The sequence below is a fragment of the Ranitomeya variabilis genome, chromosome 1 (genome assembly GCF_051348905.1).
Source record: "Ranitomeya variabilis isolate aRanVar5 chromosome 1, aRanVar5.hap1, whole genome shotgun sequence".
Taxonomy (NCBI): Eukaryota; Metazoa; Chordata; class Amphibia; order Anura; family Dendrobatidae; genus Ranitomeya; species Ranitomeya variabilis.
This window is the reverse complement of record NC_135232.1, coordinates 763,668,937-763,691,063: the sequence shown is the minus strand read 5'-3', so window position 1 is coordinate 763,691,063 and position 22,127 is coordinate 763,668,937. Positions and strand designations below refer to the sequence as shown.

Below are 22,127 nucleotides of genomic sequence, written 5' to 3'. Positions count from 1 at the left end.
CGTTCTCACCATACTTGGGCTATTGCCTGATACCTGCACATAATTCAGCATCCTATGTATGATGAGACAGAAATGTGAGCGGCCATAGAGATGATTAGTGGCGCTGCAGCTCATTGAAGTGACCAGACGTCAGCTGCAATGCTCATGGTGCTGGTTTTGTCTCTAAGATATTATATTCACATTTGAAAACGTTCCTTTAAAGGGAACCTGTCACCAGGTTTGTCCCATATGAGACCTTTCAGCCCTGATATACATCATTCTAATGTGCTGTATATCTGCCCCCATTCCAACATGCAAGACAAGAAAAAGACCTTTTACATACTCCCCTACAGGGCGTTCGGGTTCGATGGGCATCACTGGTGTAGGTCCGGTGCCTCCCTTCTTCTAGTGATGCCGTTCCCCTTCTTGCTTCATGTGGATGACGTGTCCTATATCAGCCACACAATGTCCCCGGAATTGCGCTCCTGAGCAAACGTACTTATGACCAGGGGGCAGAGTAAAGTCCTGCAGTGCGCATGCGGCGGAGCTCTTTGAACTTTCCTGGTGCATGCGCACTGCAGGACATTGATCGGCCCTTCACAGGGCTGAGAGAAGTACGCCTGCGCAGGAGTGTGATACCGGGGACACTGTGGATGACGAAGGACGCATCATCCACACGAAGCAAGAAAGAGGACGGCATTGCAAGAAGAAGGGAGCCATTGGACCAAGACAGCGATGCACATCGGACCTGACCTCCCGTAGGTGAATATTATAAAAGGTCTTGCTTGTCTTGCAGGTTTGGTTGGGGGCATGTATACAGCATATTAGAATGCTGTATATCAGGGCTGAAAGGTACCGGCCTTACCTCATATGGTACTAACCTGGTGACAGGTTCCTTTTAATATTGAACTATTATTTTCAATACTTAAAGTCAAAACTGTTTGATTAGTCACTAAGTTCACCATGACTTTTTTCTGCATTTTTTTCTATAGCCAACTAAGCCTAATCCCAGGGTCCGTGCTTTTAAGCTGTTCGGAGGGTTTCCATTTTTCAACTGAAAACCCTCAACAAGACACCGGCTCAATAACACCAGAGCAAGCTGCGTACCTGAGCTTCCAGAAGACCACGCCGAGAAGACAGGAGCATCGGATGTCCAACACCATCAGGGACCTACAAAAATATAACTATAAGTATAGGTAATTATAACAAAGGATAGGTATATTTAGTCTAATAAAAAAAGAGAAAAAGATAAGTCTAAGTATAGGTAAAAATAATATTTCTAGGTAAGTATTTCTAAGAATGTATAAGAATAGACAAATATAGGTAAGAAAGGATAGGTATGTTTAGTCTTTAATAAAAAAAATAAAAAAAAGATAAGTATAGATAATTAAGGATAACTATCGGTAAATATAGCTAAGAAATGATAGGCCCCGTATATTTAGAATAAAAAAAAAGAAAAAAAAAAAGATAACTATCGGTAAATATAGCTAAGAAATGATAGGCCCTGTATATTTAAAATTTAAAAAAAAAGAAAAAAAAGATAAGTATAGATAAGTAAGGATAAGTATAGGTAAATATAGCTAAGAAATGAAAGGCCCCGTATATTTAAAATAAAAAAATACATATATATATAAGTATAGATAAGTAAGGATAACTATGGGTAAATATAGCTAAGAAATGATAGGCCCCGTATATTTAAAATAAAAAAATAAAAAATATATAAGTATAGATAAGTAAGGATAACTATAGGTAAATATAGCTAAGAAATGATAGGCCCCGTATATATAAAATAAAAAAAAAAAAAAAAAAAAATAGATAAGTATAGATAAGTATAGGTAAATATAGCTAAGAAATGATAGGCCCCGTATATTTAAAAAAAAAATAAATAAAAAAAAATATAAGTATAGATAAGTAAGGATAAGTATGGATAAATATAGCTAAGAAATGATAGGCCCCGTATATTTAAAATTTAAAAAAAAAAAAAAAAAAAAAAAAAAGATAAGTATAGATAAGTAAGGATAACTATAGGTAAATATAGCTAAGAAATGATAGGCCCCGTATATTTAGGCTATGTGCACACGTCAGGATTTCTGGCAGAAATTTTCCTGACAAAAACCGGACATTTCTGCCAGAAATCCGCATGCGTTTTTACCGCGATTTTACCGCGTTTTTACCGCGAGTTTGCCGCGTTTTTTCCCAATGCATAGAATAGCGGGAAAAACGCGAAAAAAACGCAAAATTAATGAACATACTGCTTTTTTTACCGCGATGCATTTTTTTCGCGGAAAAAAACGCACCATGTGCACAAAACATGCAGAATGCATTCTAAATGATAGGATGCATAATGTATGCGTTTTTAATGAGTTTTTATAGCGTTTTTATCGCAAAAAAAGGCGAAAAAACCTGAACGTGTGCACATACCCTTAAAATAAAAATAAAAAAAGAAGATAAGTATAGATAAGTAAGGATAAGTATAGGTAAATATAGCTAAGAAATGATAGGCCCCGTATATTTAAAATTAAAAAAATATATATATATAAGTATAGATAAGTAAGGATAAGTATTGGTAAATATAGCTAAGAAATGATAGGCCCCGTATATTTAAAATAAAAAAAAAAAAAAAAAGATAAGTATAGATAAGTAAGGATAAGAATAGATAAATATAGGTAAGAAATGATAGGCCCCGTATATTTAAAATAAAAAAAAAGAAGTATAGATAAGTAAGGATAGATAAATATAGGTAAGAAAGGATAGGTATATTTAAAAAAAAATAAATAAAAACAGCTAAGTATAGATAATCGCCCAGTGTAAGTGCCCCCTTAGTTATACATAAGCTTTATATAGCCTAGGGATAAAGATAAGGTAGAAATATAAGTATTAGATAAGTATATAATACCCCATGTACAGGGGTGACAGGGCCCATCCAGCGCTGACACTGCAGTGACCCAGGGATTAGCCGATCGCCAGGACATGGGGTCAGGAAGGAATTTTTCCCCACACATGGGGTTGTTTCGCCTTCCTCTGGGTCACATACTCTTTATGCAGTAAATCCTATAAATGGCGCTGGATGATTACAATAAATTAAACTAAATAATATAATAGATAACAATAAAAATTAATAAACCCCATTCATTGTGTCTGCGTCTTCTTTATATTCTTTTATTATAATGTTGGACGGCTGTAGTGATTGTGACAAATGGCGGGGAATTAAGGGTTAATCCGATACTTTGTGTGGAGTTGGGTCACGTGATGACAGTGATGTTATGGCATCTGTCATATGGCTTTCCCAGACTGATGTCACTGCCCCATTATGCCCCACATCATCCATCACATGTAGTACATGGGATAGGGCCGACGCCATCAGCGACTGTAACCCAAGTGTAGTCTCCTCCACTAATGTCCCTGCAGGGCACAGATCATGTAGAGGACGCCATATTCCATAGTCACTGTACTTACCCCACAGGAGCTCCACACCGAGCACCATCTCAGGAGCCTCCAGCCCATCACATATGGAAAGGTGACCTGGAGCAAGGGGATGTAATGGGATAGAATAGATTAGTGCAGCAAGAGATGGATCCGGAGGATAGAGATGGAAAAGGAGGTGTCGTTGGCTGTACAGAACAAGGAGGTACAGTGGCAGGATAAAGATGGTGGGAACAGGACGCCACAAGGTAAAGTTATAATAGTAGTAAGCTGAACTGGCAACATGGCCACAAGCCTGAGAGCCAAGGAGTGGCATGTGTCCCCGATAATGGGGCCAGAAAGAACATCAAAGCAAGAAAAAATGCACTGAAATAATATTCAACACAAAACCTTTTCAGGTTAAGAATTTTTCGACTCATAGAAAACCCCTTTACTCATTAAACAGCCTAATAAAAGGGTATTTCCACCATAAATAGTTAATGCCCATCCACAGGATAAGTCATCACTGTCCGATAGGTGCACGCCAATTCCAATGTATAGAGAGATGGCCGTGAATATTAGTGGTCCTCTTCATTGATTTCCATGGGAGTTATGGAAAAAGATGTAAAAGCAGAATAGGGAACAGCCATTCTGAAGAAAGGTGTGGAGTATAAGGCTGTGTGCATTTTTTTCACGGTCTTTCGCTATAAAAACGCGAAAAAAACGCATACATTAAGCATCCTACTTAATAGAATGCAATCCGCATTTTTTGTGCACATGCTGCACTGTTTTCCTGAGTGGAATCGCATTCCAGAAAAAAACGCAGTATGTTCATTAAATTTGCGGAATCGCAGGGATTCCGCACACCTAGGAGTGCATTGATCTGCTTACTTCCCGCATGGGGCTATACCCACTATGCAGGAAGTAAGCAGATCAGGTGCGGTTGGTACCCAGGGTGGAGGAGAGGAGACTTTCCTCCATGGACTGGGCACCATATAATTGTTTAAAAAAAAGAGTTAAAATAGAAAATAGTGATATACTCACCTTCTGATGACACCAGAGTTTTCCCGCCTCTCAGCGGTGCACACTACCGCTTCCGTTCCCAGGGATGCTGTGTGTGAAGGACCTGCGATGACGTCGCGGTCACATGACCGTGATGACGTCGCGGTCACGTGACAGTGACGTCATCGCAGGTCCTGCACACAAAGCATTTATAGGAACGGAAGCCGCTGAGGAGATCGGGGGCCATCAGAAGGTGAGTATAACCATTTTTTAAAAAATGTTTTTAATTATTTTTAACATTATGTCTTTTACTATTGATGCTGCATAGGCAGTATCAATAGTAAAAAGTTGGTCACACTTGTCAAACACTGTTTGACAAGTGTGACCAACCTGTCAATCAGTTTTCCAAGCGATGCTACAGATCGCTTGGAAAACGCTAGCATTCTGCAAGCTAATTACGCTTGCAAAACGCTAGTGTTTAGCGGGAATACGCATGCCAATTCTGCATGCGATATACCCGTGGCAGGAGTTGCAGAATTGCCGCGGAAATTTCCAGAAATTTTTAGCCAAAATGTGAGATCGGCATTCATCAGACAGTTATGGCTTATTCGATGGACACAAATGTCTGAGATGGGAATACACCTTAATAGTGGATCTGTTAGCATCACATTACACACTGCAAAACTCATTAATTATGTCTCTCAAATCTGATGAGACCGGTGTACTTACCATGAAAATCAGTGTCAAAATGGCTGTCTAATTCTCACACTTAAAAGATCATTTTATGAGCCCAGCTAGAAATAGACTCATAAACAAATAAGGCTACTTTCACACTTCCCTCTTTCAGCTCCCGTCACAATTCGTCGATTTTTGAGAATGCAGGATCCTGCAAAAAAATTAGCAGAATCCTGCATTTTCCCATAGACTTGTATTAGCAACGGATCACGACGGATGGCCATACGTCACATCCGTCGTATGACTGATCCGTCGTGTTTTGGCGGACCGTCATATGGAAAAAACGTTCAATGTAACATTTTTTGTCTGCGTCGGGAAAGCGTGTAGCGACGGATCCTGCGTCATACGTCGTTCACTAGAATAGAAGCCTATGGACGCAGGATCCTTCGCTGACCGTCACACACTGGAATCCAGCGACGGATCCAGTTTTTCCCCTCTGAGCATGCCCGGAAGGATTTTCAAGTCCGGGAAAAAAATCTCGCTCTCTCTCTCATTTCTCATTTATTTTCCCGGAATTTGTGGACGACGCATCCATCATTACACTGGATGCGTCGCACACGTTTTCACTATTTTTATGACGTCCGTCGATCCGTCATTTTGCTGCACTACGACAGACACAAAAAGACGTAAGTGTGAAAGAAGCCTAATTTTCAAATTAGGCAGGAAACTTTTATAAAGCGTCATACAGCCTTTCTTAGGATGGAGTAACACTAGAGATGAATACAGACGAGTGCTATGCGAGAAAAAAAATAGCATAGCAGTCGGACCACTGTTAATCTATGGGGCAGCTCCCATCACCGTTTTTTTTCTCGGCCGTATTACACATGCGAGTGAAATCGCCAATGCAAGTCTATGGGTACTAGGAAAAAAATCTCACACCACGCGGACCATCAGTGTGACTTGCGAGAAATACGCACCGGTGTTCTTTGAAAAGCCGGCATGTGCGGTGTACAGTAAAATCACAGTGACAGGTTAGAATAGATTGAATACATATACACACATAGAATAGGTATAATATATATGTCAGTGACACACATAGATACATAGAAGAATAGCCGTTAATTCATTTGTTGGCTTCTGTAAAATCACTGCAGGAGCCGACAGGTAGGAAACATGGTTTACAAATTATGGAACTTGTATGTATTTAATACAAGAATCTTTTCGGGAACAAAATGGCATGGGCTCCCGCACAATTTTCTGCGCCAGAGAGGGAAAGTCAGCAACTGGGGGCCGATGTTTATAGCTTAGGAAGGGGTTAATACCCATGGATCTTCCCAGGCTATGAATCTCAGCCCGCACCTGTGTATTTAGCATTTACTGGCTATTAAAATAGGAGGGCCGCCCAACAAAATGATGTGGGTCCCCCTATAATAGCCAGAAAAGGCTATGCAGACAGCTGCGGGCTGATATTAATAGCCTAGGAAGGGACCATGGTTATTGGTTTCCCCTCAGCTACAAACACCAGCTCATCTCTAAGATGCACCAATTCTGGCACTTAGCCTCTCTCTTCCCACTGCCCTGTAGCAGTGTCATATGGGGTAATAGTTGGGGTGTTGATGTCACCTTTGTATTGTAAGGTGACATCAAGCTAGTAATGGAGAGATGTCAATAAGACACCTATCCATTACTAAACCTATAGTTGTGAAAGGGTTAAATAAAGACACAGCCTGAATAAAGTCTTTTAATGAAATAAAACGCTAAATACAGTTTGCCATCTTTATTATTCAGCTAATCCATAAAATGCCCTTGATCTCCTGTAATAAAAAAAAAAAAATAACAAACCAACAATATATCATACTTGTCTGGCATTCAGTCCCACGCTGTAATCCATATCTAGGGGATATACAGTTTACAACCAGGAGCGGTGCTAATGCGACCGTCCCGGCTGTAAACCACTGATGGATGAATGAGAAACTGCCGGCGGCAGCATCTGTGACTAGCGGTGCTGTATTTTTGTATAAGCTTCTATATATTGATATTTTTTGTATATGTTAATTGTTTGTTATTTCAATACATTTTCGTCTTTTTACATACTGTACCTTCATAGTCCTCCATTGGTTTCATGTTTGTAGTGAAGGGATCACTATGTGATGGTATGTGAGGCACTACGCTTTTAGGTATTAGTCTCTTTATACAGTCTGCCCTTGTCCCAGTATACTCTTTACTTGTCAGAAGTAGCAGGGGGTCGGTCTGCAAGACATCGGAGCTTCTCCAGACTGATATCTGTCTCCAGGGCCTCCTGGAAGCTCTGACTGTCAGTCTGCAGGCCCTGGCCTAGTGTGACTTCCAGGCCCTGGTCTGAAGCAGAGTCTTCAGTGTTGGTTATCAGGGACCTTGTTGGGTCTGCCATGTGAGGAGGCTCCGAGGCCACAGTATGGGCCTCCTGTTCTGGCAGTTCTGTCTGAGACTCATCCTCGATTCTCTGGGGTTGAGTCTGAGCTGCAGCCTGACTCCGGGTCACAGCTGCCACATACGTACAGTTCTGTGCAATGGTACATTTTCCCCTTGCACGGGATCTCAGGTGGGTCATTTGCTTCCACCTTCTCTGTAGCATTTACTTGCAAGGGAGAAATATAGTGGGACACCATCCTCCCCAGGTCTGTGTCTAGCAACACATTGGCGGGAATAGCCTCTGATACTCCCACTTCTCTCTGTCCTTTCCCTGCTCCCCAGTCCAGGTACACACAGGCCATGGCCACAGCAGGGCTGACCCCTCCAATCCCGGTTATAGACATAGTCTTTGCTGGTATGATATTGGCATGGGTTACCATTGCTGGATGCACCAGAGTCACCTCTGCCCCAGTGTCTCTGAGACCAATGGTGACTTTATTGCCAACAGTGACAGGTTCACAGTTCTCATTATCCGTCGCATCAGAGCCGGCCAGAAAGGGGGCAGACGGTGGGGACACAGATGGCTTTGTGTTTGTGGCTGGGCATTTCTCCCTATCAGGGCAGACAGCGCTAACATGTCCTACTTTGTTGCAGGAGAAGCACCGGCATGCATCACCTAGAGAATGTCTATTCCCCGGGATCCCATAGGTGGTGGGCTTGGACAGCACTGGTGATCGGCTGGCAGAGGGAGAAGGGTCCCCGTTTGGCTTTCCTCCCTTCTAGCTAAATCCCGATGGCTTCCGCACCTCAGGCATCCTGTTATCCACATAACAGTCAGCAATCCTTGTCGTACAACTGTGGGGCACAAGTGAAGACATTGATCCTTGACCATAAGATCCGTTAAGTCCCCAAAACTGTTATCAGAAAGTCCCCTGATCCATTGGTGGAACGTGGTCCTCAAGGTGCTCACAACACCTGCATAGCTGTCAGTTGATCCACGTTGTAGGTTCCGGAACTTTCTCCAATACACTTCTGGGCTTAGGTTGTATTTCCTGGTCAGGGCCTCTTTTATGGCCTCATAGTTCTCATCTAGGTGTAGTGGGAGGCCAGCAAAAACTTCCAGGGCTTTGCCTCTCAACTCTGGGGTTAGACACTGCGCCCACTGCTCACGGGGTAGATGGTATTGCCTGCAGCGCAGATTGAAATCACTTGTTCCAAGCTCTTGAAAGGCCATTTGTAAAGTAAAGTTCATAGGCTCCTCATCATTGGCATTTCCATCAGGTATCTCTGGTGCAAGAGCTGGCATTGCTGGGTTTCTCCGAGGTGGACTCTCTCCTTGCCCAGTACTTTGCTCTATGTCCTGCTCGACCAAGGCGCGTATCAGCAGTTCCTTGGATCTGTCGGCCGTCTCTATGCCTCTCTGCTCACAGAGGCCGGTCAGAACCTCTTTGCTCTGCTTCTTGTACTGGACTGCCATATCGATGAACAGCCTTTGCCAAATAAAATATAGAAAAGAAAAAGAGGGAAGGGAAACTGATTGCAAGTATGTCTAAGTAAACACTGAGTTGAACCTTGTAGCTGGACCACTCCTCGTAAGGATACCAATTCTTTAGTACAGGGGATAATTGCTTAAACCATGCACTAATGCTCTAATAGAAATAATTCTATCCCACCGCTCTGCCACCAATTTGCCACGTACCCGCTTCTCAGCACGCGAGTTGGGGTTGCGTCTGCAAGGGTTAATTTATCTCCCCTCTCTCAGTCCAGCATTCAACCTCTGTCCTATGCTGTAATGGGAGCATAAATCACACACCAACCCAGGCCACATAATCGCTCATACAGGCTGCCACCAGTCACCGAACACACGGGCGATGAGTCCCGCAAATATTACTACTAATGTCTGCCAATCATAAGGCTCACACAGTTTAGGGCTATGGATTCTTTAGAACATGCAAAGTTCAACTTGTTAAAGTTTGATGCTTTAATACAAAAAGGTACAGTGCTTACAATAAAAAGGGTATAAAAATATGTAATAAAAAAAACATACAAATATGCAAAACAGTTATAAAAATAAACGGGAGAAAACTTACAGAAATATCTAACTGTGTAGTCTGCTTTCTGCTCCCTGAGGGGGAAACGAATATGGACTGGAATACATCAGCTTGGCTGCCCCTCAATCTGTGAACCTTCCCCTTTGTGTGTAGGTCTAATTTATAGAGTCACCCTGGAGGTCAAATTTCTAGACCAGCCTCATGTTAATATTTATAACTGCTTGTTTGTGACTGGACCTTGAACACTCCACCAATGAATATATTATTTTCTCTTAAATTCTCTGCGTATGTTTCTCACAGATAGATAGTGTCAGGCTGTAATTGACATCTCTTCAAAAGAAACAGAACGTGTGGAGCGCTTCCCCTTCCTGGTTCTTAGCAAGACCCCCTGGCGAGATTGGAGACAGTAGACTGCTTTCTCAGGATAACATATGATGTGACCCCTGTGAGACCTGCAGGCTCAGGACAGATGTTAAATTACTGCTAGTCACACATATATACCTATACATATTTCGCTACATTGTCTATATCCAGTGTGCTGCTGCTTTCACAGCTCATATAGAAGCACAGCTTCTGTCCTGCACTCACTTCCTCTTTCTTCCTTTTCTAAAGGTAATTTTCTCTGCCCTCCAGGACTGCATACATGCTTTCTCCCCTTTCTAAAGGTCTGTGTAAAACACCCTTTCATTCCCTCTTGTTATTTCTAACAGTGAGAGAAATTAGAAGGGTGAGCAGAGACATGACCAGGAGCACTGATGGATTTGGTTCTGGTTTGAAAAACATACAATAAATGACTTCGACACTGTAGTAGCAAAATGGTGGAAGTGACTAATTAAAAAATTGCTTAACTTTGCATTTAGGAAGGAAATAATCCATAAAATGATTCATTGCTTTGATTTTGAGCTTACCTAAGCTGATGAAAGTCGTGGAACTCAGGGGAAGGCAGGAAGGGCAGATGGTAGCCACAATGTGATATTTTGGTGGAAATCAGAGCAAGACAAAACCATAGCATGATGGTAGCTACGTGGGATCCCATCATCATTGGTCTGGCCATGGACGGTGACATGTTGGAAAACTGTAGTTTTAAGAAAGGATATTTAATGTGGAGAGCACAAGAGAAGCGATGACTGTTAGGCTACATGCACATCTCAATTTTCTCTACATCAGGGGAAATCTGAAGTGTCCACAGGTGCCATGTCCCCAGTGTATAGCATAAGTAGGTCCATGCAGTGGCGTATCCAGGGGGGAGCAGCCGGGGCATGTGCCCCGGGCGCAGCCGACAGGGGGTCGCCAGCGAGCCGCCTGATGATGCAGAGGTCCAAGGAGGCTCCTCGGCGGCGGCATTCTGCCACCCCCACACTGAGATACTCAGCATAAGGGGAAGGGGAGTGGGGGCTGTCTAATTATACTGACCTACTCCTGGCGCGGTCCCTGCAGGTCCCTCGTTCCCCGGCAGCTTCTTACTGTACTGAGCGGTCACATGGTACTGCTCATTACTGTAATGAATATGCGGCTCCACCTCCCATAGGGGTGGAGCCACATATTCATTACTGTAATGAGCGGTAACGGTGACCGCTCAATACAGGAAGAAGCTGCGGTGCTGGGGAACCAGGGACTGCACCACGCCAGGAGCAGGTGAGTATAATGGGGAGGGGGAGCGCAGCGATGCGCGATATTCACCTGCTCATTCCGGCGCCGCTCCGTCTTCTGCAGTGATGCTCAGGTCAGAGGGCGCGGTGACGTGGTTAGTGCGCGCCCTCTGCCTGAAAGTCAGTGCAGAAGACGCTGAAGATGGAGCGGCGCCGGAACGAAATCAGGTGAATATTGAAAGTTTTTTTTTATCGCAGCAACAGCAAATGGGGCAAATGTCTGTATGGAGCATCTTATGGGGCCATATTTAATGTTTCTGCAGCACTATATGGCGCAAATATATTTATGGAGCATCTTATGGGGCCATAATCAAGGTTTGTGCAGCACTATATTGGGCAAATGTGTCTATGGAGGATCTTATGGGGCCACTATTAACCTTTATGCAGGATTATATGGGGCGTATTTTACATCTACTATATAATTGTCTAAGGGGTACTTCCGTCTGTCCTTCTGTCTGTCTGTCGGCAACTTCCGTAACGGTTATTCGTTCTCTGATTGGTCTCGCCAGCTGCCTGTCATGGCTGCCGCGACCAATCAGCGACGCGCACAGTCCGGAATAAAAGGGCCGCTCCTTACTCCCCGCACTCACTGCCGCACTCACTGCCGCATACGCAGTCCGGTCACCGCTCACACAGGGTAAATGCCGGCGGTAAGGGACCGCGCTATGCCGATGGTAACGCACTCCGTAACCGCCGCTATTAACCCTGTGTGTCTCCAATTTTTTACTATTGAGGCTGCCTATGCGGCATCAATAGTAAAAAAAATGTAATGTTAAAAATAATAATTTAAAAAAAAACCTCCTATACTCACCCTCCGTAGTTCGCCGAGCCGCTGGCGCTGGCCGCCATCTTTCGTTCCCGCCGATGTATTGCGAAATTACCGCTAAGTCTTCTGGGTAATTTCGCAATACATCCTGGGAAAGGAAGATGGCGGCCGGCGCCCTCGGCTCGGCTTAGCTTCGGTGGATCCCAAGCGTCGGTAACCGCTTCCTGGATCCAGGCGCCAACGGAAGGTGAGCATATAACTATTTTTTATTTTAATTCTTTTTTTTTTTTTTTTGTAACAGGAATATTATGCTTACATTGCTATATATGTGGCCTGTGCAATATACTACATGGGCTGCGCAATATACTATGTGGGCTGCACAATATACAACGGGCTGCACAATATACTAAGTGGGCTGCGCAATATACTAAGTGGGCTGCGCAATATACTAAGTGGGCTGCGCAATATACTAAGTGGGCTGCGCAACATTTAACGGGCTGCGCAATATACTACGTGAGCTGGGCAATATACTACGTGAGCTGGGCAATATACTACGTGGGCTGCGCAATATACTACGTGGGCTCGGCAATATACTACGTGGCCTTCGCAATATACTACGTGGGCTGCGCAATATACAACGTGAGCGGCGCAATATACTACGTGGACTGCGCAATATACTACGTGGGCTGCGCAATATACTACGCGGGCAGCGCCATATACAACGTGGGCTGCGCAATATACTACGTGGCCTGCGTAATACACTACGTGGGCTGCGCAATGTACTGCGTGGGCTGCGCAATGTACTGTGTGGGCTGCGCAATGTACAACGTGGGCTGCGCAATGTACAACGTGGGCTGCGCAATGTACAACGTGAGCTGCGCAATGTACAACGTGGGCTGCGCAATATACAATGTGGGCTGCGCAATATACAACGTGGGCTGCGCAATGTACAACGTGGGCTGCGCAATATACTACGCGGGCAGCGCCATATACAAGTGGGCTGTGCAATGTACTGCGTGGGCTGCGCAATGTACTGCGTGGGCTGCGCAATGTACTGCGTGGGCTGCGCAATGTACTGCGTGGGCTGCGCAATGTACAACGTGGGCTGCGCAATGTACAACGTGGGCTGCGCAATATACTACGCGGGCAGCGCCATATACAAGTGGGCTGCGCAATGTACTGCGTAGGCTGTGCAATGTATTGCGTGGGCTGCGCAATGTACTGCGTGGGCTGCGCAATGTACTGCGTGGGCTGCGCAATGTACTGCGTGGGCTGCGCAATGTACAACGTGGGCTGCGCAATGTACAACGTGGGCTGCGCAATGTACAACGTGGGCTGTGCTATACACTACGCATATATATTCTAGAATATCCGATGCGCCACCATCTAGTAGTTACATAGTTACATAGTTATTAAGGTTGAAGGAAGACTTTAAGTCCATCTAGTTCAACCCATAGCCTAACCTAGCATGCCCTAACATGTTGATCCAGAGGAAAGCAAAAAAAAACCATGTGGCAAAGAGTAAGCTCCACTTTGGGGAAAAAAATTCCTTCCCGACTCCACATACGGCAGTCAGACTAGTTCCCTGGATCAACGCCCTATCAAGGAATCTAGTGTATATACCCTGTAACATTATATTTTTCCAGAAAGGTATCCAGTCCCCTCTTAAATTTAAGTAATGAATCACTCATTACAACATCATACGGCAGAGAGTTCCATAGACTCACTGCTCTTACAGTAAGGAATCCGCGTCTGTTATTATGCTTAAACCTTTTTTGCTCCAGACGTAGAGGATGCCCCCTTGTCCCTGTCTCAGGTCTACGATTAAAAAGATCATCAGAAAGGTCTTTGTACTGTCCCCTCATATATTTATACATTAAAATAAGATCACCCCTTAGTCTTCGTTTTTCCAAACTAAATAGCCCCAAGTGTAATAACCTATCTAGGGCAGCACGGTGGCGCAGTGGTTAGCACAGCAGCCTTGCAGCGCTGGAGTCCTGGGTTCAAACCCCACCAAGGATGACATCTGCAAAGAGTTTGTATGTTCTCTCCGTGTTTGTGTGGGTTTCCTCCGGGGACTCCGGTTTCCTCCCACATTCCAAAGACATACTGATAGGGAATTTAGATTGTGAGCCCCAATGGGGACAGCGATGATAATGTGTGCAAACCTGTAAAGCGCTGCGGAATATGTTAGCGCTATATAAAAATAAAGATTATTATTAACCTTGGTCGCTCTTCTCTGCACCCGCTCCAGTTCAGCTATGTCTTTCTTATACACCGGAGACCAGAACTGTGCACAGTATTCTAAGTGTGGTCGAACTAGTGACTTGTATAGAGGTAAAATTATGTTCTCCTCATGAGCATCTATGCCTCTTTTAATGCATCCCATTATTTTATTTGCCTTTGTAGCAGCTGCCTGACACTGGCCACTGAATAGGAGTTTGTCATCCAACCATAAACCCAGGTCTTTTTCATTGACGGTTTTGCCCAGAGTTTTAGAATTAAGCACATAGTTATACATCTTATTACTTCTACCCAAGTGCATGACCTTACATTTATCCACATTAACGCTCATTTGCCATTTATCAGCCCAAGCTTCTAGTTCACATAAATCATCCTGTAATATAAAATTGTCCTCCCCTGTATTGATTACCCTGCAGAGTTTAGTGTCATCTGCAAATATTGAAATTCTACTCTGAATGCCCCCTACAAGGTCATTAATAAATGTTAAAATGAAGAGGGCCCAATACTGACCCCTGTGGTACCCCACTGCTAACCGCGACCCAGTCCGAGTGTGCTCCATTAATAACCACCCTTTGTTTCCTATCCCTGAGCCAACTCTCAATCCACTTACACATATTTTCCCCTATCTCCATTATTCTCATTTTAAGTAACAACCTTTTGTGTGGCACTGTATCAAAAGCTTTAGAAAAGTCCATATACACTATGTCCACTGGGTTCCCTTGGTCCAGTACGGAACTTACCTCTTCATAGAAGCTGATCAAATTAGTCTGACATGAAAAAAAAAAAACATACAGCAATTCCTCCCTTGGAAACTCCCTGATTCCAAAGTCACTGAATCACAAGTCACTGAATCACAAGTCACTGAATCACAAGTCACTGAATCACAAGTCACTGAATCACAAGTCACTGAATCACAAGTCACTGAATCACAAGTCACTGAATCACAAGTCACTGAATCACAAGTCACTGAATCACAAGTCACTGAATCACAAGTCACTGAATCACAAGTCACTGAATCACAAGTCACTGAATCACAAGTCACTGAATCACAAGTCACACTTACCGCCATTCACACTTACGCTCAGGTCACACTCAGCTCGTTCACACTCGCTAAGCTGAAGATTTATAGATTTTTTTTGTTTTTTTTCTTCTCTGTCTTTCCTCAACAGCAATCCACCTTGCTGTTCAAATGCACTTCCAAAAAGTTCCTCCAAGCACCGCCAACGACAACACACCCTTCTCCTCCTGCACGCCACATGGTGCTATAATGGCGGCAGTTTTGACGGCAATTAGCAGTTCAACAAATTCGAGTCTCTTAGGCGCACAAGACCTATCTTAATGGGTCGGTCCATCCTGTTCATGATGCAAGTTTGGAGCGCCCACCAGGGCTGTGGGGTACTTGGTACCGGGCCAGTAATTAAAGGGATATGTCACGGTGGCAGTTACCTGGTCCGTGGCCTTGGGCTTCCAAATTAAAGGGGATTTGAAATGGGAAATAAAGTTTGTTCGTGACGCCACCTGTGGAATTCGGTCAGGGATGACCGATGCTGCTTAAAGGGGTCCTCTGGGGTGATGTTGTGGCAGCAGGGGTGGTATGGCTTCCCACAGGTGGAGTTGGGTCCCCAGGGCTACCGGTGTATAGATAAAGATGGTAGAGGGTGCAGCAAGAAACGGAGGACACAGGATTGCAGTCTCTTTACCTTTTTACTGTAGATTTCAGGCAGCCACAGTCCAGGGTACCAGATCACGGGCGCTGGTGTGGTCCGGCCAGCTTGGAAGCGACTCAGGTATCCCCCTAACCAGGTGGGATTGGAAGCCTTCCACTACGCTTTGTTGTAGTCCCTTGCTGCCTTAGGCCTCACACAAGGTCCTCACGTTTTCTCTCTGTCCCCCTAGTTGGTAGGACACTACCCGTATGACAGGTAACTCGAGCCTTTTTACAGGGTCTCTCAGATGACGCCGGGCTCTCTGTGCTTCTGTGTCTTCAGGTCTTAATGGTGGACAGGTGACTTGAAATCTAGCTGTCCGCCGGTTTCTGCTGTGGGGCATGAAGTTACCCCCACAGCCTCGGTCGTCCGGCTACCGGTATCTGCGCTTCAGCTTGGAGGGAGCATTATCGCGGCTCTCCTCCAGCTCCTTACTCGCCTTTGCTCCTTCACTGTCTCTACAACTATTCAGTTCTCTTTCTCTCCTCCTCCAGTTCTCTCTTTCCTGGAGCTGCAGAATTCAGTCTGCACGGCCCCTCCTCTCCTCTGTCCCTCTGACAGACTGCCCCAGACTGCTGTCTGGCACCAACTAACTAACTCCAAGCCAGAACATATATCTATATTTAGGGAAGCTCCCTTGAAACCGGCTCAGTGCTCCCCCTTCTGGCCTGGAGTCAGAACATGTTGCATTTATGTGAATACCTGCTAAATGGATCCTTCCTCACTTCCAAGCATGGTATCACTCTCCCCGTGAGGAATGCAATGCCACTGTAACAACCAGGATCCTGAGGTATTACAGAAGCCCCTCTGCTCCTCCTGCTGGAGTCTCTATGGTGTAGGGGTTGCCCTGCACTCTGAGCATCAGCCCACATGCATACTTTTTGAACTCCTGTCATGACCATCTGTAAAGTAAGTGACTGGCCAGTGGGGGGATAATTGTGCTTAGTGAAGACATTAGCCACTATAAGGCTGTGTGCCCACGTTGCGTTTTTTATGTGTTTCCGCCGTGGTTTTTGCCGCAGCAGAGACGCTTAAAAAACGCATTCCTATGCAATTTTATGGGATTCCGCAGTTGCTGTGCCCATGCTGCGGATTTTTGCGATGAGGAATCGCATAGCGGTAAAATCCGCAGCAAGCTCATTATTACTACAGAATCGCGGCGATTCCGCCGCCATAGGATTGCATTGAAACGCTCACTTTACGCATGTGGCTATGCCCACCGTGAATAAAGTGAGTGCTTCATGTGCAGATGGTACCCAAGGTTTGGAGGAGAGGAGACCCTCCTTCAGGCAAATTTTAGGCCACGCCTCTGATGACACCCATTCATAATTATGAAGGAACAGATGAATGACCTTGGGGAGACCAAAACATCCGACACTGCGGAGACACCATCACGTGTTTCTCAACGCAGTGATCCAGAACACTGCCCCCATCCACACTGATGAGGGGCAAAAACCCCGAAACAGCTGTTTGTGGATGGATACCATGCTTGGCATAGGTGGTCTTCCTTTATTGGATATTCTCCTTTATTGGATGCTGCCCTTCCCGTGGTTGTTCCTTCCCGGAGAAAGGCCTGGCTATTCATTGCTTGCGTTGAGAAACACGTGATGGTGTCTCCGCAGCTTACCCATTCATAATTAGTCACACCCATATCCACGTCCCAACCACACCCATTCAGCACTGCTGATCACACTGTTTCATATACAATAATTATAAACAAAAAAATATGGCCACACAATGCTCCATACCGTATAATGGCCACACATGATGCTCCATATTGTATAATGACCACACATGATGCTCCATACTGTATAATGGCCACGCATGATGCTCCATACTGTATAATGACTGCACATGATGCTCCATACTGTATAATGACCGCACATGATGCTCCATACTGTATAATGCCCGCACATGATGCTCCATACTGTATAATGACCGCACATGATGCTCCATACTGTATAATGGCCGCACATGATGCTTAATACTGTATAAAGACCGCACATGATGCTCCATACTGTATAATGACCGCACATGATGCTCCATACTGTATAATGGCCACACATGATGCTCCATACTGTATAATGACCGCACATGATGCTCCATACAGTATAATGACCGCACATGATGCTCCATACTGTATAATGGCCACACATGATGCTCCATACTGTATAATGACTGCACATGATGCTCCATACTGTATAATGACCGCACATGATGCTCCATACTGTATAATGGCCACACATGATGCTCCATACTGTATAATGACCGCACATGATGCTCCATACAGTATAATGACCGCACATGATGCTCCATACTGTATAATGGCCACACATGATGCTTAATACTGTATAATGACCGCACATGATGCTCCATACTGTATAATGACCGCACATGATGCTCCATATTGTATGACTGCACATGATGCTCCATACTGTATAATGACCGCACATAATGCTCCATACTGTATAATGACCGCACATGATGCTCCATACTGTATAACTCCACATGATGCTCAATACTGTATAATGACCGTACATGATGCTCCATACTGTATATTGGCCGCACATGATACCATATAATGGCCACACATAGCTACTCCTACACGGCTCCACTCCGTACACACGCGCTCTGCTCCATACACCTCATACACACGTGGCTCCACTCCGTACACCTCGCACACACATGGCTCCGCTCCGTACACCTCATACACACACTGCTCCGCTCCGTACACCTCATTCACACACTGCTCCGCTCCGTACACCTCATTCACACACGGCTCCTCTCCGTACACCTCGTACACACACACACGGCTCCGCTCTGTACACCTCATACACACACGGCTCCGCTCTGTACACCTCGTACACACACGGCTCCGCTCTGTACACCTCATACACACACGGTTCCGCTCTGTACACCTCATACACACACGGCTCCGCTCCGTACACCTCATACACACACGGCTCCTCTCCGTACACCTCGTACACACACACGGCTCCGCTCCGTACACCTCGTACACACACAGCTCCGCTCCGTACACCTCGTACACACACGGCTCCGCTCTGTACACCTCATACACACACGGCTCCGCTCTGTACACCTCGTACACACACGGCTCTGCTCTGTACACCTCGTACACACACGGCTCCGCTCTGTACACCTCGTACACACACGGCTCCGCTCTGTACACCTCGTACACACACGGCTCCGCTCCGTACACCTCATACACACACGGCTCCGCTCCGTACACCTCATACACACACGGCTAACTGCACAGACTTCTCCATACCTGATACGTCGATCTGCAATGACAGCAGCAGAGGCCAGTAACAGAGGAGGCTGTCAGTGTCCATCCCACCATGCTCAGCCCCACTCATTCCACGCACGATTAGTTTACTATCCAGGCATGATTAGCTCAGCAGTCCACTGGTCTGCTTATTGCGGCACCCAGGGCTGTGTTCGGCAGATAAGCCCTGGAGGTGGTGACTGACTGTGTTGTAACTTATGTACCTCAGAACAGAAGTGTCCCCTCTCCGTGTCTCCCTCTCTAAAGGTCTGTACCGCAATGGAGACTCACTCAGGAACATACCGGAGAGGAAGGGGGCGTGGTCTAACACAAGGGGGCGTGACACGTACCTCAAACATGTCTCCTCTCTCTCCCTCTGAGCTGTACCGCGCACACTGGAAGAAAAAGAGACTGCAGGGGCGTGGCTTAACACAAGGGGGCGTGTCGGGATCCCGTGCTGGACTGCGGGGCAAAGCATCAAAACCGGGACAGTCCCGCACAATGAGGGACAGTAGGGAGCTATGAGGGGGAGACTGGAGAGGGGCCCCTAATACTGCGCTGCAGTACACTTGTGCCTCACCTCGTCAGCCAATCACAGACTCCGCTTTATGTGCACTCCTGTGATTGGCTGACACTTGATGATGGACAGGTGTCTGCCTTGCCATGTAGTCACACCAGGCCCTAGTGGACAGGTTCATGGTGGACGCTCATTTTGTGGACTTCCTGAGCCGCCCCTGTAGCCTCAGTAATTACCTCATGTCTTCTCTGAGAGAAAACATCATTATGTCCAGCAGGCGGCGCCATCACAGATTGCAGTTGCTGCTGCTTGTGAGATTGGACTTGTGAGAACTCTGCAGCAGTATGGGGCGCAGGAAGGTGCCAGCTCCCCAGTACACAGGCTCCCCAGTACACAGGCTCCCCACCTCCAGGAGAGCAGGGCCCCTGCTCCACAGCTGCTGTGCATAAGCCGTGTCCCGTCCTCTCCGGCCATCACTAGACAGGCAGTCGGGACAGAGGGAGAGGGAGGACGGACATGGCAGCTGTGTGCAGAGGAGGTGACAGGAAGCTGCTCAGCTCTCACCCCAATATCCTGCTGACCACTCATGACTGCTGTACTGGGGGCGGGCAGGTGTGTGAAGACCCCGACTGCTTCTGAAGACCGACGACAGCGAAGGTAAGTGTCTGTATACAGTATATAGCGTATGTAACAGTATATAGAGTATATACTAGTATGAATATAGTATATAGTGTACATGAGGGACATACTAAAGAATGAAGAAAAGGAATAAACATAACTTATAGGTCAAAAGACATGAAGAGGTATTATAGATTTCTTATGCATCTTGGATATGAAATGAACATGACTTATATGTAGACAATTAGGAAATCAACACAGATCCCATATACACGGGTGTATATTATATTCCCTGTGCTTTATAGGTGGGGAATGAACATGAAATATATGTAGATAATAGAGAAGTGAACACATTCCCCATATATACAGGTGTATATTACAGTCCATGAGCTTTATAGGTGGGGAATGAACATGAAATATATGTAGATAATAGAGAAGTGAACACATTCCCCATATATACAGGTGTATATTATATTCCCTGTGCTTTATAGGTGGGGAATGAACATGAAATATATGTAGATAATAGAGAAGTGAACCCATTCCCCATATATACAGGTGTATATTACAGTCCATGAGCTTTATAGGTGGGGCAGCACGGTGGCTCAGTGGATAGCAGCGCTTGCAGTCCTGGGTTCTAATCCCACCTTGGACAACATCTGCAAGGAGTTTGTGTGGGTTTCCTCTGGGTCCTCCGGTTTCCTCCCACATTCCAAAGACATACTGATAGGGAATCTAGATTGTGAGCCCCATCGGGGACAGTGATGATAATGTGTGCAAACTGTAAAGCGCTGTGGAATATGTTAGTGCTATATAAAAATAATTTATATGGGGAATGTGTTCATTCTCCTATTATCTACATATATTTTATGCTCATCCCCCACCTATAAAGCTCAGGGAGTATAATATACACCTGTTTATATGGGGAATGTGTTGATTTCCTAATTGTCTACATATAAATAATGTTCATTTCATGCTGGTTCTAAGATCCATAAGAAATCTATAATACCTCTTCATCTCTTTGGACCTATAAGTTATTATGTTCATTCTTTTTCTTTATTCCTTTTCTTAATTCTTTTTAGTGAGTCCCGAGGGAAGAGTGATGTGATGGCCGATGTTCACATGGGTCAGATACCTGCCAGAACTTAGAAGGAAGGAGGAGAAGTGTCAGATTCACTGACTGCTGGGAGGCTGTTCTCTGCCGCTATCAGAGGTACTGAAGAGGCAAAAGGAGGTGGTGACAGCTGGAGATCTGGCCAGTAAGGGTATGTGCACGCGAAGAATGGTCCACTGCGGATTTTTCCGCAGCGGATTTGATAAATCCGCAGGGCAAAAACACTGCGTTTTTCCTGCGGATTAATCGCGGTTTTTGTGCGGATTCCACTGCGGTTTTACACCTGCGGTTTTCTATTATGGAGCAGGTGTAAAACCGCTGCGGATTCCGCACAAAGAATTGACATGCTGCGGAATGTAAACCACTGCGTTTCCGCGCATTTTTTTCCGCAGCATGTGCACTGCGGATTGCGTTTCCCATAGGTTTACATTGTACTGTAAACTCATGGGAAACCGCTGCGGACCTGCAGCAAAATCCGCAGCGTGTGAACATAGCCAAAGTGCTGAAGGAGGACTGAAGATGGGAGAATGCACCTGCCAGAGCGACATCATATGTACGGTAAGTAATAAAATGTGTGCAGACTTACTGTCATCTATGTGTATTACATACTTCTGTGCACCTGTTTGTAAAAATATAATTATATATATATATATATATTGTAGCATAGCGCCTACTACGTGTCTTGGGGAACACTCGATTGGCAGCAGAATCAAAGCACTCGGGCACGGTT

General features: G+C 45.3%; 1 protein-coding gene and 2 long non-coding RNA genes across 6 annotated transcripts in view; 2 read left to right on the top strand and 1 right to left on the bottom strand.

The window, feature by feature from the left end:
• HSH2D (hematopoietic SH2 domain containing) overlaps positions 1-22,127 on the bottom strand; it is a 317,087-nt gene that overhangs the window by 198,718 nt on the left and 96,242 nt on the right. For 2 of the 4 annotated variants that reach the window (XM_077271834.1, XM_077271828.1), the window contains 3 exons: positions 10,409-10,575; positions 3,436-3,501; positions 1,087-1,149 (listed from right to left, as the gene is read on the bottom strand). The gene's annotated coding sequence lies outside the window, so the exon portion shown is untranslated. The other 2 variants (XM_077271843.1, XM_077271848.1) reach the window with 2 other exon arrangements.
• LOC143783463 (uncharacterized) overlaps positions 1,161-22,127 on the top strand; it is a 74,552-nt gene continuing 53,585 nt past the window's right edge. Inside the window, exon 1 of the long non-coding RNA XR_013217186.1 lies at positions 1,161-1,316. This is a non-coding gene — a long non-coding RNA (uncharacterized LOC143783463). The remainder of the gene's footprint in view (positions 1,317-22,127) is intronic.
• LOC143783465 (uncharacterized) lies at positions 2,166-3,107 on the top strand. The gene is made up of 2 exons (XR_013217190.1): positions 2,166-2,645; positions 2,720-3,107. It is a non-coding gene; the product is annotated as an uncharacterized LOC143783465 (long non-coding RNA).